We start from the raw sequence: 15031 nt of genomic DNA, 5'->3' as shown, positions 1-15031 counted from the left end.
ACATTATACTCTGATTAATTATCAAATGCACATGCTCCAGACTTGGAAGCCATTTTTTCACTTTATTTCAATCATGGCAGCATTATTTTTTGTCAGAGTGAATTTTTAAACTTGAGCTGGCAGCAGCCTGGTGCCACTGGCTGGTTGTGGCAGCCTGTGAGAGCACAGCTACCCATGGGGGAGTAATGGGCTGTGGTGCCCCACATGGAAACTTGGCCCTAAATTAGTGTTGTAAAAAAGAAATCAGTAAAAATGTGAGAGAATTATAGAGCATTCGGTGATATGAATAAGGATAAGGTCACTAGATATGAAAATCTGGGGTGCGAAGCAGAGTAATATTGAGAACCTTTATTGATATAAGTCATTTATGTTCCAAAAATTGCCTTTTGGAGTCAAATGGTTACCCCACTGAAATCCATAGTAACTCTTCCACAGCCTTTGTGGGGCCTGGATTTCATCTTCAACAGCCAGGAATACCCTACAGCAAATATTTTCATCTGTGAAGACAGAAAAGGAAAAAACAATTTAAGTATTCTTAGGATACAGAGTGAATGGATTAATGACATTATATTATTCAGAATATATTTAAACCCTGAAGTTTATTTTTAAAAATAGTGCAATCATGTGTTTATATGTGGAGCTAAGGCACTTCTTCCCCTTTTTTCTTTTTTTAAACATTGCATGATGACATCAGCTAACGCTGCATCACTTCTCAGGGATTTTGTGCAGGATCTTAATGTTTACACTAACAACGTAATTTAAGAAAGTATATTATGTAAATCCTTGAATCTCCTAGGGTCTAGGAATGAAATATAATGCTAATTTGATTTAGTAATTTGTTCTCTCTCCCCAGAAACACACAATTACTGCTTTTGAAAGAGTTTTTTCTTTTTCCATCGTGCTAGGACTAAATTGAAAACTGAGTCGGCAGCAAAGCCTGGGCTGGGAACATAGCAGAGCTCTGCTACTCAGGCTCTTACAGCCAGAACACAGAGTGCAGGGAGATTTATTTCTCAAAACGGAATGTTCATTATCTCTCTCCTTTTTTTTTTTTTTTAAGCAAGAAATGGAAACAAAATAAGTCTTCTTGAAATTCCATAATAGTAATCTAAACGTGAAATGTGAGCTGAAAATAACGTGCCTCTCTGTGTGTGTCTAGAAGAGAGAGGCCTTGTAGCTCTGTGTGTGTCTGTCTGCAGGAGGGAAGGATGGAGGTTGTGTGTCTGTGTACAGTAGTGTAGAAATAGTTCATCAAATGAGTGGTTTCCTGTCCTGATCTGTAGATTTTCTTTCTTCCATGAAAGGAAATGGAGATAATTGATCTGACTTCCATCAGCACATAAAAGAGATTGTCGGCAATTTGTTTTCTGAAGGGCTACTTAAATACATGGTGATGTGGCGAGCAGGAAAGATCACCCACGAACTCTGCAGCAGTCCCAGATGCCTGGTGGGCACACCCAGAGGACCAATACATTCCGTCATTTGCAAAGTATGACCTTCCTTTCTCTCTCTCTCTCTCTCTCTTTCTCCCTCTTTCTTCTTCTTTAAGGATACACGGTGTCCCTCCAGGTTCTGCAGTCTGGGTTTGATTAAATAATTATAAACTTCAAGCAGCAGATCTATCATTTACATTCCTGAACATGCCAACATGTGCCTTTTGTGGGGATGCCAACCAATACCAAAGCTTCAGTCATTATTGTCATTGAAAATACAGTGGTTCAATGTTTGTGCTCTTTCCTAGATTTTGGCAATATAATGTTGCCCAGCAATTTGCCGTTAGTGCCAACAGCACTAAAGAGCTTCATAATAAATCCTTTCTATATTTACTCAGTCCACCACTGTGTCACTGAAATTAGCATTTTACGATCTTATGCTCCAAGAAACCTATTTTCTCTCTTTTAACTCCATGCTATTATGAATCCCAACAGAAAATCCTTCAAAGCATGGTTTGCTTCAGCTTTTCTGTGTAAGGATTGCTGTCAGTCATGTTTGTTTTCTGAAAAGATGTAGAGCTTGCAGCTCCATGGTACATGATGGCAGCGTTAAACCAAACTAACAACCAAGACAGAGTGTTTAATTTAGAGATATTACAGAGATTGCTTTAAAAAGTCAGATGTCTTCACGCAACTTAAAGTGCAGAAGACAAAATTAACAAGAAGATACCAAAAAAGTAACAGGACCAGATCTTTCCTTGATGTCCAAATCAGCCAAGTCTGCTCATGTGAGTGACAGACAGAATGAAGGTACAGGGTTTGACTTCTCTGAATGAAAATATCATGGTAATGGAAGAAAACAATAGCCAGTGTAGGGGCCTTAGCAAAGGAGTGTTCTCAGGAATACTCCAGCCAATGCTCCACAGAAACCGTGGGACCACTGGGGCTGAAATATTGTTGTAACTGGGTAATTCAGCCTTTTGCTTACAATTGTGTGGGAGAGAATAAAACAGTGTCTTTCGCACTGAAATCCTCAGAGGCACTTCCCTGTGAACCCTGAGTTTGGGATCCTCTAGGTGGTCAACATGGGGCCAAGTTCCACTCATTTGTTTGGTCAAAGCAGAGGAGCAGCTGTATTAAAAGGATTGAGAGGAATATGAGAAGCAAGGATTTTCTAGGAAAAGGAAGAACCAGTTTGATTAGAAGGGAGAGAGAGCAGAGGGCAATAGTTTTTGTGTTTGCAGTGAGAGAAGCGAAAGCAATGCCTTCTGGAAAGAGATGGATGGCTGGAGAAGAGGAGGCTTGGGAAGAGGCACACCAAGTGTCTCACTGCAGCTGTATTTTTTGTCACTGGAATAGAGAGAGGCTGGAATTTTTTGACTAATGGGAAGCACATCTTTGCTATCCTCTCATAACCCTGAAAAGCTCAAAAGGTTTTGCTGCACATTCTATCATGTAGCAAATTCACCAGAAAACCCCTCGTGCCCCAGAGTGGGTTATTTTGGAAACGTGCACGTGTGTGTGCATGGTCACAAGGCCAGGCAGGAAACTGCTCTGTAATCTCAGCCCTGGCGGCAAAGGCGGCTCCCACAGCCCCGAGTGATGTGGGTGCACACCAGCTGAGTTACAAGCTCCCACAGGCACAACCCCTCGTTAGGAAAATCCACGGCAGAAGCCATTTAACCCCTCCAGCCCCGGCTGCTCGAAGCGGGGCAAGTGCCAGGCTGCACCGGCGAGAGCGGCGGGGCGCTGCCCTGCGGGTGCTCGCCGGGCCTGGAGAGGCTCTGTGGGATCCGCTCCAGCAGCTTCATTAATCACAGGATATTTTCAATAACAAGGACCCCTCCGAGGGAACTAAGAAACTGCATGGCAAAAAGAGAGTATCTAGCAAATAAAAACAGGGTTATTTGGCTCAGCAGTTCCAGTCCCTGCGGCCCCTCTGCCCCCATTCCCTGGGTGAGTCCCGGGGGTTGCCGGGGTTCGCCTGCCAGCCAAGGACACTCTCACTGCTCCGGCAAAGTGGAGCTCTGGGCAGCACAGGAATGGGAATAGGTGATTCCAAGAGGCTGCTAAGGCTGGAAACAGCCTGATCTTCAGGTCAGACTGAGAAAAATTTTGTAAGCAACTTCCAGGCATCATCTATGTTTTGCTCCCCATGAGACAGGCTACAAAGGAGTTCCTTACAGTGAGATGGACACGGCACTGAGCCACCTATTAATTTGCTGTTTAGTAAGTGTGGGAGTGGGAGATGCCCATTTCATTACAGAGAGAAAATATTTCAGCTGGTTGAGTTGTTAAGGCAGCACCCTACCTTTTTGTCTGTTCTAGAGTTTTGTCTTATTTGCACCACAGTGGTAGTTTGATAACTTTGGTTTAAGGTGCCCAAAGTGTTGGAAGGGTGTGTAATAAACACAGAAAGCAAAAATGTTCTTACCATGCTGCCTGGATAGCTGGCTGGCTGTGCAGCTCTATATGTCAGATGTCACATATGCATTAGGTGAAAACATGGGGCCATGTATACAAAAGTGCCTAGGATCTGCCTCTTGCTGGGTCCTCTTCCCATGGTAGAGGCTTTCAAAATTCCAGAAACTCCGGGAACTGAGCATATAAAACAGTAAAACAAAAATAAAAAGAATTCAAAGGTAACCAAAACCTCTCTGTTTTTTAGTTTCTGTTTTTTCTACTTTAGATGCACTGTTCAAAGTCTTATTTGAGTTAAATCTGTTGAGCTCAGTGTGTCACTGCTAGAATTTACATGGAAAGGCATTTTTGTTACTTCTATAAAACACATCAATCTCTGGAATACAGAAATCATTTTCTGGCATGACACTACTGTGGCTGAGTTGTGTCAGCTCCTTCCTGTTGGCACTGGGGCACAGGTACTGAAATTTGAGACACAGGGATGGGAGGTCGATACACTGGCTGGCACATCTGGTTGAGGAAGCCTGGGTGAATGGGCAATTTCCAGCCCCTTGGGGTGAGTCCCCTGAATTACACGATGGGCCTACACATTTTATGAGTTTTAACAGTCAGACTGAGCCCTAATTCTGTAGGCTTGTGGTGTGACCAGAAACCACCTCCTTTTCTGCTTCTGATTTTCCTCAGTAGTAAGGAAAACTGAGTTACAAGAACAATATTTCACCAACAATTTCTTCTAGAACTGTTCTAATAAAAACATCTTGAAACTAGTATTCATCTACTTCCTTTACTAAGAGTTGTTTTTTTTTTGTTCTGAGTTTTAAGGTGATTGTTTGAAAAAGTGGGTTTTAATCTTAAATTAAAGGGCACAAAAAAGAGCAAAAATTATTGCTGAAAAAAAAAAACAACCCAACCCTTTTGCCATCTAACTTATGATCAAATTACCACTCAATTAGTTACTGAAGTTACAGTAGTCCTTCCCTTAGTTGTTACTAATGACAGAGAAAACATCTATAAAGTAGGTTCTGGGCTTGTAAAAATCTGAATGTAGGCAACTATAAAAAGAAAAATGTATGAAGACTTTTCATGTCCTCTAAGACACTGAGGAATACAGCAGATATCAACATTGCTTTAATTTATTTTGTCTGCTTCCATCTGTGTGCCCTGCACTGTTGGCTAGTTGGGATGTTGGATTTGTTATTTTATACTTCTGTGTATGAAGGTCACTCCTCTACTGATGTTTTCACTTACAGGACCTCATTTGTTTCATAAACCACTACTGCAAAGATGAGAGAAAAGTCTTTGAAATAATATGAAATCCCTATGATATGAGTGTGGCACTGACTATTCTCACGTTGTCACCACTGGGAGGTAATTTCCTTGGGATGGTTTTGGCCACTGAACCTGGATTGAAATCTTAGGTAGAGTGGCAAAAATACAGGTTGAATTGTACCAAAAGACCTTCGTTAGGGTGTGTAAATGCACTTTTAAATGATGTTGTCCTTCCATCACCTTTGAAAGTACTCAATCATTCCTATTCACAAAGTAAAGCAACACTAAACAGGACTTTTTCCCAGTGTCTGGCAGGAGTCTGCTTGACATGGAATTACTTCTGCCATGATCATCATTAAGCATCAGTTGCTGCAAACAAAAGGTTATTATGTGCAAACCAAATATAACCAAAACAAGCCCTTTTGATCCCTTAGAATTCCAAATTCATATACTCATGCTTCAAGAAAACTGTAAAAAATCTGGTTTGCTGTCTGGGTGGGTCTTCGCTGGCTCTGTGTCAGATCTTACTTTTGGGATTCTGCCATGTTTACTGATTTTTTCAATCAGGTAAAGAGAAGAAAAATTATGTGGAAAGGAGAGCAAAGGGCATCCTACAAAATTAAATCCCTTCTATCATTAACTTTCTTAAAAAAGACAAGTAGATGTAAGAGCAAGGCAGCAGTAAGTGAAATAGAGCACAAAACATCACTAATTAAAAACATCTTGTACACAATCTCAGAGTTACTTGAGGCTTCAGCCCTCTGAAGGACGCAATATGCAGTGTATGGGGGGATAGGTGGAGAAAAAATATGTTATATTGCAATTCACTGATTTATGGGAGAACATCTCTTTTACCACTTTGGGCCATATTTTCATTGATTTACCCTAAATCTTAGTTTTACATCTTTATCTTCCAACTGTGCCAACGAATACACCAGGAGAGATTACAGGCGTGTCACCGTGTGCGCTCAACCCTCTTTAGGCACTGCAATAAAGTGGTAGGTGTGGATTCCCTCACCATGTAGTCCTGGAAAGCATTTTATTCTGGTCCACCAAATTGAATGGAAGAGTCTACTATCTTCAAGTACTTGTGATGACTTGGCTGTTGGCACTTGCTGCACATTTTATCAAGGCCTTTCTAAGCTGTTCCTGAATGTTTGAGATGTTTCTTCAGAGACCTACTGCAAAGACTGTTTCAACGGACCTGACTTTTTTGAGGACTGTAAGAACTCTAAAGCTGAAACAGTACATCAGCTCTTACAGGCACCTGAGACTGCAGCAATATGTGTCTGGCACTGGAGAGCCAAGAGTGTATTTATTTGGACTGTAGTTGTTTCTCAACAGCCACCAGAGAGAACAAGTAAGGTAAAAGACTTACAATGAACTTCAGTAAGAAAGCAATCAATTGATGACAGTTCTTGCCAGAGACCTATCTCCTCATGATAGCAGAGAGCTCTCTGAATGCATAGTCAGGATCTTTACAGAAATGGCTTGCATAGTGTGTCACAAAAGAGTTATTTTTGAAACAAAGCTCCCAAACCATGCAATTGCCAGTCTGGCATGGAGGGAAAATTTTCCCCCTAACTCCCAGTGAGGAGGCCAAAGGCAGGTGTTGGGAAACCTGGTCTGCCTGACTCACTTCTGGCAGTGACTAATTTCCAGCAAGCCCTCAACATCTCTGGGAAGCTGTGCGATTCCTGAAGGTCCCTGCTGGTGATCAGGACAAGCAGCACTGTGGCCAAGGGAAGCGGAGTGTGGTGCCGGCACATTTTGCCAAGAAGGAGACAACACTGACCCTGCACTAGTCTGGCTGAGTAGGAGGGAGCATGGCTCTCCAGCAGGCAGGAAGGTAGGCAGGCAGGGCTGGAACACTGTGTTCCAGTAATTTGGGATGACAGGGGAGACATTGCAGGTTATTATATCTAGCATACATTGGAGCTTTGTTTTGTCTAACTCGAGCGATATTCTGGGGCTCAGTAACTCTCGCCCCAAAGTCTGGGAGGAAGCGTGGGGGGAGAAGAAAATGTAGCAAGGAGGAACAAAACAACTACTATATTCACACTGGCCTAACACAGAGACCAGGCCACATTTGGGACTGATTTAGAAAACTATTTGGCAGCATCTGTGGAAAAGTGGAAGATCAAATGATACCTTTCTCTAATCTAGGTGATTTCTGCAAGTTAAATATGAAGCATCCCAATCAGCCACAGTGATAGCCACTCTGCTGTGGAGCTCAGAGTGTCTCCATTTGATGTGTATGCATGTGGATGTATACATCCATATCTAATACCGACCAGCTGGGCCTCAAGAAAGGCCCTTGTCAGTAGGGCCTCAAAAATTTTGCAGTGAGGATGGCAATCCTGTCTAGAATAATGTAAGCCTGTAGCAATATGGCCATTTTAGTTACTGTTGGAGGCTCGTTAGTGGTAGTGGACTCCCCATAAGGATATGAAAAATAATTGGGTAAAAATAGGGACATCAGCCTTGACACCTGAGTTAAAGCATCATTAAGGTCTTTTGCAGGACTGAGCAGAAGAATGTCAAGGAAGAGTCAACTCCCCAAGATTTTTCCTCAAAGACCATTCCTCCCTCCTGTTGTGATGCCTTCCAGCAAGTGAATATTCTCAAAGACTATTGTTCTGATGTGACAAGAACACAGAACAGAGAGGTATTGCTGTCCAGTATAGGACAGAGCTGTAGCCTGTGTGTTTTTATTAGAGCTGAGAGTTTAAGAAAAGAGCCCTGTAATGTGCATGTCCCCCTGGTGAGTTTATGCATGCTCCCACAGCTCTAATAAAAACATACGATGAAGGTAAATTAGGGCAGACGACTGCTTCTGTCAACACTGAGCAAACAGCATCTTTACGGTTTATGTGTGACTTAGAATTCAAGAATGCAGACTTTGTTTTTCATTGATGGGCTTGTTTAAGAAAATTCTTTGATAGTTCCAGAGGAAAAAGAAATTATATAGAAACGTGAAGAGATTAAAGCAAAGAAAGAACCTTGACATCAGATGGGAGCTTGTTTGATTAGGTCACTCTATAGACAAGAAATAATTAAAAATAAAGAAGACAGATGGAGGATGTCAGGTGCTTAAAACAACATCTCGAGTCTGTCCATGCTAGTGTTCATGTGAGCCAAGACTTCAGGCTTCACAGATGTCGAACGTGTCTCTTGGCTGAGGGTCTCAGCAGGCTGAGGAGAGGCACCAGAGTTTGGTGAGCAGAATGGAGCTTGTACAAGTCTGACAGCAGTGAAGAACATTTGCTGCTGTTAACAAGCAGAGAAGGAGCTTTGCTGAAGGGGCAGGCAGACAAACTTGCCTCTGGTCTGGTTCCCTTTTGCTCCTCACCTGCTGCTGATTGCTCGGCCTGCCTGTGCATTAATGAAGTGGTTATTTGCCTTAAGGAGCAACTTGTTTGGCTCCCAGGGGAGCTGCTCCCGCCTGCCTGGTGGCTGCGGTGCCGGTGCCAGCAGCCGGGCAGGTGGTGGCAGATCAAAAAGGAAAACTCCCACAGAGCTTCTGGGGATTTCCTCACTAATATGCTGATACATACATTAGCTGACTGACTGACACTGCCTAAATATTTGTCCTTTACTGCTATGTTTGGCCGTGATTTTATAGCAACTTTGGTGGTTTGTGATTTAGCCCACTTTATGCGTGAGCTGCCTTGACTTTTGCTCGCTGCCCATCTGCTAACCACCACTGCAGGATTACAGGGGTTGACATCAGGCCATTTCACCTGAGTTTTCTCTTTCCCTGTGAGAAACAAACGGGTTTTCACCTTCCACCTGAGTGCTGCAGCCAGTAACAGAACATTAATGGACTTTGACAGAACCTAAGGAAGTCTACACTCATATTTACCTTGCACAGCACTATAAATTGGTCCAGAAGTGGGAAGGAGTTTTCAGTGTCTGCACATCTCTCCAGAAGGTATTTGCATGTTTGCTAAATTCCTATGGAACAGGGAAGCCTGGAAGTGACACAAACGAGCTACTGTTTGCCAGCCAGCGCAGGCTCTCACACAGCCAGAGATGAGGGCTGCTCCATAAAAGACCAAGACAGAGCAACACTGTTGGAGGGAAACAAACAAAACATATGTGTTTTTTTCACTGTAGTCACTCAAACACCTGATGCTTAACCAGGAAAGGCAGACAGGTACCATGACTGTTCAGGTGATCCTGGAAACAGACATTGTTTAAGTATCTTCCCCAATCTCCATTTGTCCTCCTACATAAAATGAAATGGGTAACTTCCTTTTTTTAAAGTAAACTCAATTGGATCATGCCTGTTGTTTAACTGGAGTGATAAATACAGATGGTTTAGGAATTCAATTATATTTAAGTTCTTCTCTAATAAAGCTAGAACAGCTGGTTGCCAGATCCTCAGAGTGCTTCAACTTTGTCAGGAGCATCCAGCATATTTTAAAACCATCTCTTGACCCCACAGAGGAGGTCAATGTTTCTCCTGGCAGCCCACTAGTTATTTTTTAAGTGTCTTGATTTTTTTTCTGTGGTGTAATGCAATTTTACTCATTATCACTACAGATGTCAGACCAAGACTAGCAAGATTACAGCAGTAGCTGGAGCATATGGTTGAGTCATATGAATAATAATCATAAATCCTTTTTGACATTGGCCCATTATTACATCCTGATCATGTCCCCTTGGAATCTCTTGTTTGGTGTAATGTTTAAGTCATTATAAGGTATCTCTGGAGGTCTAGATTTATAGAGCTCTCTATTGGAGAAACACGGTATTAGCAGTATGTTTATACAAACATAAAACACATGAATATTATATACCAATATATCTACATGTAGTGTTTATGGAGACATACAGGAGAAGCAATTAACGATTGGCAGTCACTAAAAGAAATGCTTCTGATGACATCTTAAAATCACAGTGTAAGTTAGGATGACAGAGATGTTGCCTGAACTGGCTGTTAAAAAAGAAAACAAAGTATGTGTATGTGTATAGAGAAAAGCAGCCTCTTGCACCCCCCACCCCAGATGTAACCCTAAAACTGAGACTTTTTGACTGGAAAGAGCCAATCTTCCCCAGAGTTACCATGTCATGGTCAGTATAAATACTTGCAGGCTAAATACAACACGAATGTGTCAATTGAGCATCATAAGTAGGACCCTTGACTTAAACATGTTGAAAATTACTTCACTTTTGGTAAAGGACATTTCCCCACTTAGGGCAGGTTGCTTTTTGCCAATGCCCTCTACCCATCTGTCCCTATGTATTTGAAAGCCCCTGGCAGCTGAGCCTGTCTCAGCGGTGTTGGGGGGATGCACAGCCTGCCTGTGGAGGTGCTTCCTCTGCTCTCCTTCCCACTGTCTCTCTTCCTCCCCTTTTGCCCCGCTCTTTTTGCTGTTCTCTTTCTAAAGAACTTGTCCACTATTCAGCCTTGTTGGACAGTGGGAAAACTTCCCCATTTTTCACCTAGGTCTCTATGTTGAGTGTACCAGCGGGCAGCTGGAGCATTGGTTATTTTAGGCTGCCCTTCAAACATGCGTTACACCAAATTTTTATGCAGTTTGGCAGTTTTCTCCATAAGAGACACCAGTGGCTAAACTCCAACTGCTCCCCAGCACAGGCATGTGCTGCCAGTGCTCAGCACCGCCTGCACCCATCCTGCACAGCCCAGGGCAAGGACTACACAAATGGGCTGGATGTGCTCTGCAGATGAAGCCTGATGAGATGGTGGCCTCACAAGTGGGAGAGGGAGCCTACATCTTGGTTTGAGAGCGTTTTAGTTGGAAAGAACCCCATTGTTGTTTCAAGTACAAAAGTGATAAACAGAATAAAATGAATCTAAACATGAAAATACAATAAAAGTCACTCTCCAGGTCTGACCATCTGTCCTGACCTTGACTGGAAGAGAAGACAACTTTGTACAGCTGTGGTCATTAAACACAACATAGCAAAGACCTGAAAGTTTAAAATGATTCCACATATTCCTGTTGAAAAAGCAGCCTTGCTCTTGAATTAAGAGTAGGGGTGTTGTGTGTTTTTTCTTTTTTGATAAATGGAATACTCATTATTATTGGGAATTGTTTCCCAAGAGTCAGCATGCTCCATTTTTGTTTCTTGCAAATGAGTGAAATATTTAGGCATTTGCCAATTAACAGAGTTTTTGGAAGTGCTTCCTATTGGAAGAAAGGAAGCAGATTGCAATACGCAGAAGGTATCCAAGAGGATACTCTAGACAGATGCACCAGAGATGACATCTGTCTTGTCATCAGTAAAAATGATACAGAGCATATTGCTAAGTTATTCAGCAATTTCCAAAGAATCCTCTTTAATGCACAATAAGAAACAGATCTTGGTTGTCTTTTCATGGATGTCAGACTTAAACAAAAACACAGAACGCACTTGCAAGCAATGGTGTGAAAGGGGACTTTCAAGTACAGGCCTATTAACTCAAACATTCTGCTATAAGATATCAAAAGACTGCCTATTTGCCACAAACTGCACAAAGTTATACTCATTTTTCTTAGTGGCAGTAAGTGGTTTTAATGCAAGTAATGGAATTTAAAACCAGAAAGTCCTTATTACAATTCAGAGTGCCCTTTGTCCTTTGATAATGAACACCATATTAGGGTCTTGAAGAAAACCCAAAACCTTAAAACAGGATATGTTGTTTCAGCATTTAGAACTAAGTGACCAAAACTTTACTACTGAAAGCTGATTGCAAAAAATCTAAAACCAAGTTCCAAACTCTCAGTTATGCCAGCAGTAGGAATAAAATGAAGATGGACAAACATATAATAAATTAGAGAAATATACCAAAAAGTGATAACCTTTGCAAAAGAAATCATGATAATTGGTCGAAACCTATTATATTTGCTGCATTAAAAAAAAGATAATGAGGAAAGGAAAGGAGGGAAAGGAAAGGTCAGGCAAAGCAAGGGACTTTAATGCCTGAAATGCATCCAAGGGGCTGCTGGAACCAAATGTGTTCCAATTTTAATTGCTCTCACCATAAAACTTACTTGGTTAAAAATTTAAAGCAAAATCTTAAAATTAAAAAAAAAAATCAGCCACAAATGCTGATCAGGGAAATTTCATTTCTGGCATGGGTAAAATTGATTGTCATAGTAAAATAGGGCACTATTTATTTATACAGCATGTATGGAATTCAATAAAACCTAAAAACTCTTGTATCTAAAAAGTAACATGAAGGTTTGAAGCATATTTCCTGAGTAAACAAGCTGTGTAATACAGAAAAAAAATAAGGGCAGCAAATTTTCCTCCACACCAAATCAATGGACAAGGAGTACTCCTAAAATCAGAAATTTCAGTTAAATTATGTCTCTATTTGCAATCTATTTAGACCAGCTATGGCTGGTCCTTCTCTCTCTCTCTCTCTCCCCTTTTCTTAATTTTTGGTTTCTGGCAGGTCAGTAGAAATCCCTGGTGTACAAAACTGCTGAAGCCCGGGACAACACAAAGCAGCCGTGACCGCTTGGCCTCCTTGGCATGGAAGGAAATGTACTGCACAAACATCAAAAGTGAAAAGAAAGACACGAACCTGAATTCCACAAGTCTCCTCAGAAGCCTTTGCAGTACTTTTAAGGCATCCACAAAACATAATGAAGTGGAGAAGACTTTGGAAATAAAAGAAGTCCAAAGATTTCAGGACTGTTGTGGCTCATGAACCTCTCTGGCCAAACTCAGCTGAGTTCTGCACCCCCCTGGACCACACAAACACACCCATCACAGGAGAGTTTCTTCTGGTGATGTAAAGTGCTGTCAGGTGTGGTTAAGATACACTCACTATGAATGAAGGGGAAGAAAATGTTTTTAATCAGCCGAGTTCTTCTTCTCCTTAATTAAAAATTAACAGACCATACTTAATATATGATCAGTTTGCTATTACTGACAGCACAAGCTAGTGAGGAACTAAAGTGGCTCATAACAGCAAAAACATTGTCAAATTATCAGTTAAAGATTGAGAACACCTTTTACAAGAGTAGAATAAAGATGCTGGGGAAAAAAGGTCGTTTTGTCTCCAGAATTTTGATTTTGTGGAAAATGTGAAAAATGCTGTGGCTTATTGCAGATCAAAATGAGTTAGCACTTGTTATGAATCTGGCCTTTTGAATACTAAGCATTAAAAAATCCTGGAAACTGTGAATACTGATTAGCTTAAGAAATGGAAAATGTGAATAGTGAGCAACTCAAACTGGTTTCAGATGAAAAGTCTGAGGTAGAATTATTCATGGAAGTATATTCCTCTTTATTTTGTCTACTTCACTTATAAATCAGGCAAGAAAAAAGCTATTCAGTCCATCCATTTCCAGATTATTGCCATGCTGCATCATCTCACAAAAAGGAAAACTTCCCTTCACTTTAGTTTTTACTGCTTTCCTGATTGAATTCATCCCCAAAGCTTCCATTGCCCAAAAAGCTGTCAACCAAAGGCTGCCAGAGGTGCACAGAGAGATTGGAATGGAGCCAAAATCCCACTGTAGCACACAAAACTGCCTTGCAGAGAGTGTTGCCATGGTCTTTGCCACTGTTTTCTAAAGTTGCTAAGGAGAAATGGAGTGATTTTGGGAACAAAATTCCATTTAATTGTGGTGAAATCTCATTTGCATACTCCGTGGATTGTATTTAAGTTTCCCATCTGCAATACCCTGCTGTGGAGGATGACAGAGTTACGGGGAATAAATGTCACAGCTCCCTCAGGTTATCTGTGTGACCCTGGAATTAAGTCAAAGGAGGCTGCTGAGACAGAAACACACACATAGATATAGGGGGAAAAAAAATCTGGCCTGGGAAGTGGAAGCTCACCTGGTGCCCTGTGGGCTGGTCGGGTTATTCCACCAAAGAGCACAAACTGCACTGAATCGATGGATTGAATCCTTGCACATTTCCAGTTCCAAGGGAGGAGAGCAGTGACAGGGGTGCAAGCAAAGGCAGGGATCCAATGGAAGTGCAGGCAGGAGCACAGGCTGGAGAGCAGCTCTCCCAAGCTGAGGCTGATGCTGAGAACACCTGCCTGCCCCATGAGGTCAGTGTCCAAGCAGGAGAAAGGTCTCTTTTCCCTGGAATGCTGCAGGCAGATACTGCTTGGGTTAGAGGCCATTCTCTCCAAGTCACTGCAGCCAGTTGCTGCCATGGCTGTCTGAAGGAACAGTGCTTGGAGGTGAACCTTTTGCATAAAAGTGAGTAGTAAATTATGGGTGACAATCTGGAAAAAAATGGATGTGTGAGGAAGGAGCAGGGAGACACTTTATTACATCAGCTGTAACCCCAGCAACAAGGGGACAATTGGATGCAGCTTGCTATTAATGAATAAAGCTCTTATGTATTTAACAAAATGATATTTAGTGGAAGATAACATTCTTTTACTACCATCTGGATTGCTGAAAAAAATGTGTAAATCTCTGAAGATTTACAATTAAGAGATAAAGCAATGTTTATGGATGTCTGTGAATTAAATAGTGTCTTTGATTCTCCTTGCAATATGTTGCCATCTTGTCTTGACAAGAATTTTAAGTGGTTGTATAATTTTCAGTATTATTCTTAATGGAAGATGTGTACAAGGTCCCTAAAAAGATTGTAGTCTGTATCAGCAGTGGACAATAATAGTGCCTGTAGGAACTAACATTTCTTTGTAAGCAGTTGAAATATTTATTGCTAATCAGCCCTATATGGCTTTATAGTAACTTGAAAGACAAGCCAGCTCTGTACAGACACCAGTAAGGGTATGAGACAGCTTTCTTGTCATCAGAAAAATGATATACAGCAAACTAATGGATAATTCGACTAGAAATGCTCAGAGATCACCTTTACAAAATATGAAACAGAGCCCTGAGTCTTTCTTTGATGTTAAGGTTTTACAGAGCAACAATAATGTGCTCTGGATGAAGAGGGACATCACTTTGATA

The 15031-nt window shown here is 41.5% G+C and overlaps 1 long non-coding RNA gene across 1 annotated transcript; it reads right to left on the bottom strand.

The window, feature by feature from the left end:
• Window positions 1-356: 356 nt before the first annotated feature.
• Window positions 357-12793, bottom strand: LOC136296218 (uncharacterized). The gene is made up of 3 exons (XR_010722880.1): window positions 12667-12793; window positions 3868-4031; window positions 357-497 (listed from the first exon to the last, which is right to left on the bottom strand). It is a non-coding gene; the product is annotated as an uncharacterized lncRNA (long non-coding RNA).
• Window positions 12794-15031: the final 2238 nt, after the last annotated feature.

Source organism: Chamaea fasciata, unplaced genomic scaffold (genome assembly GCF_029207755.1).
Source record: "Chamaea fasciata isolate MVZ Bird 193981 ecotype frontalis unplaced genomic scaffold, bChaFas1.0.hap1 SCAF_13, whole genome shotgun sequence".
Lineage (NCBI taxonomy): Eukaryota > Metazoa > Chordata > Aves > Passeriformes > Sylviidae > Chamaea > Chamaea fasciata.
The sequence above is the reverse complement of the archived record's forward strand: the minus strand, read 5'-3'. Positions and strand labels throughout refer to the sequence as shown.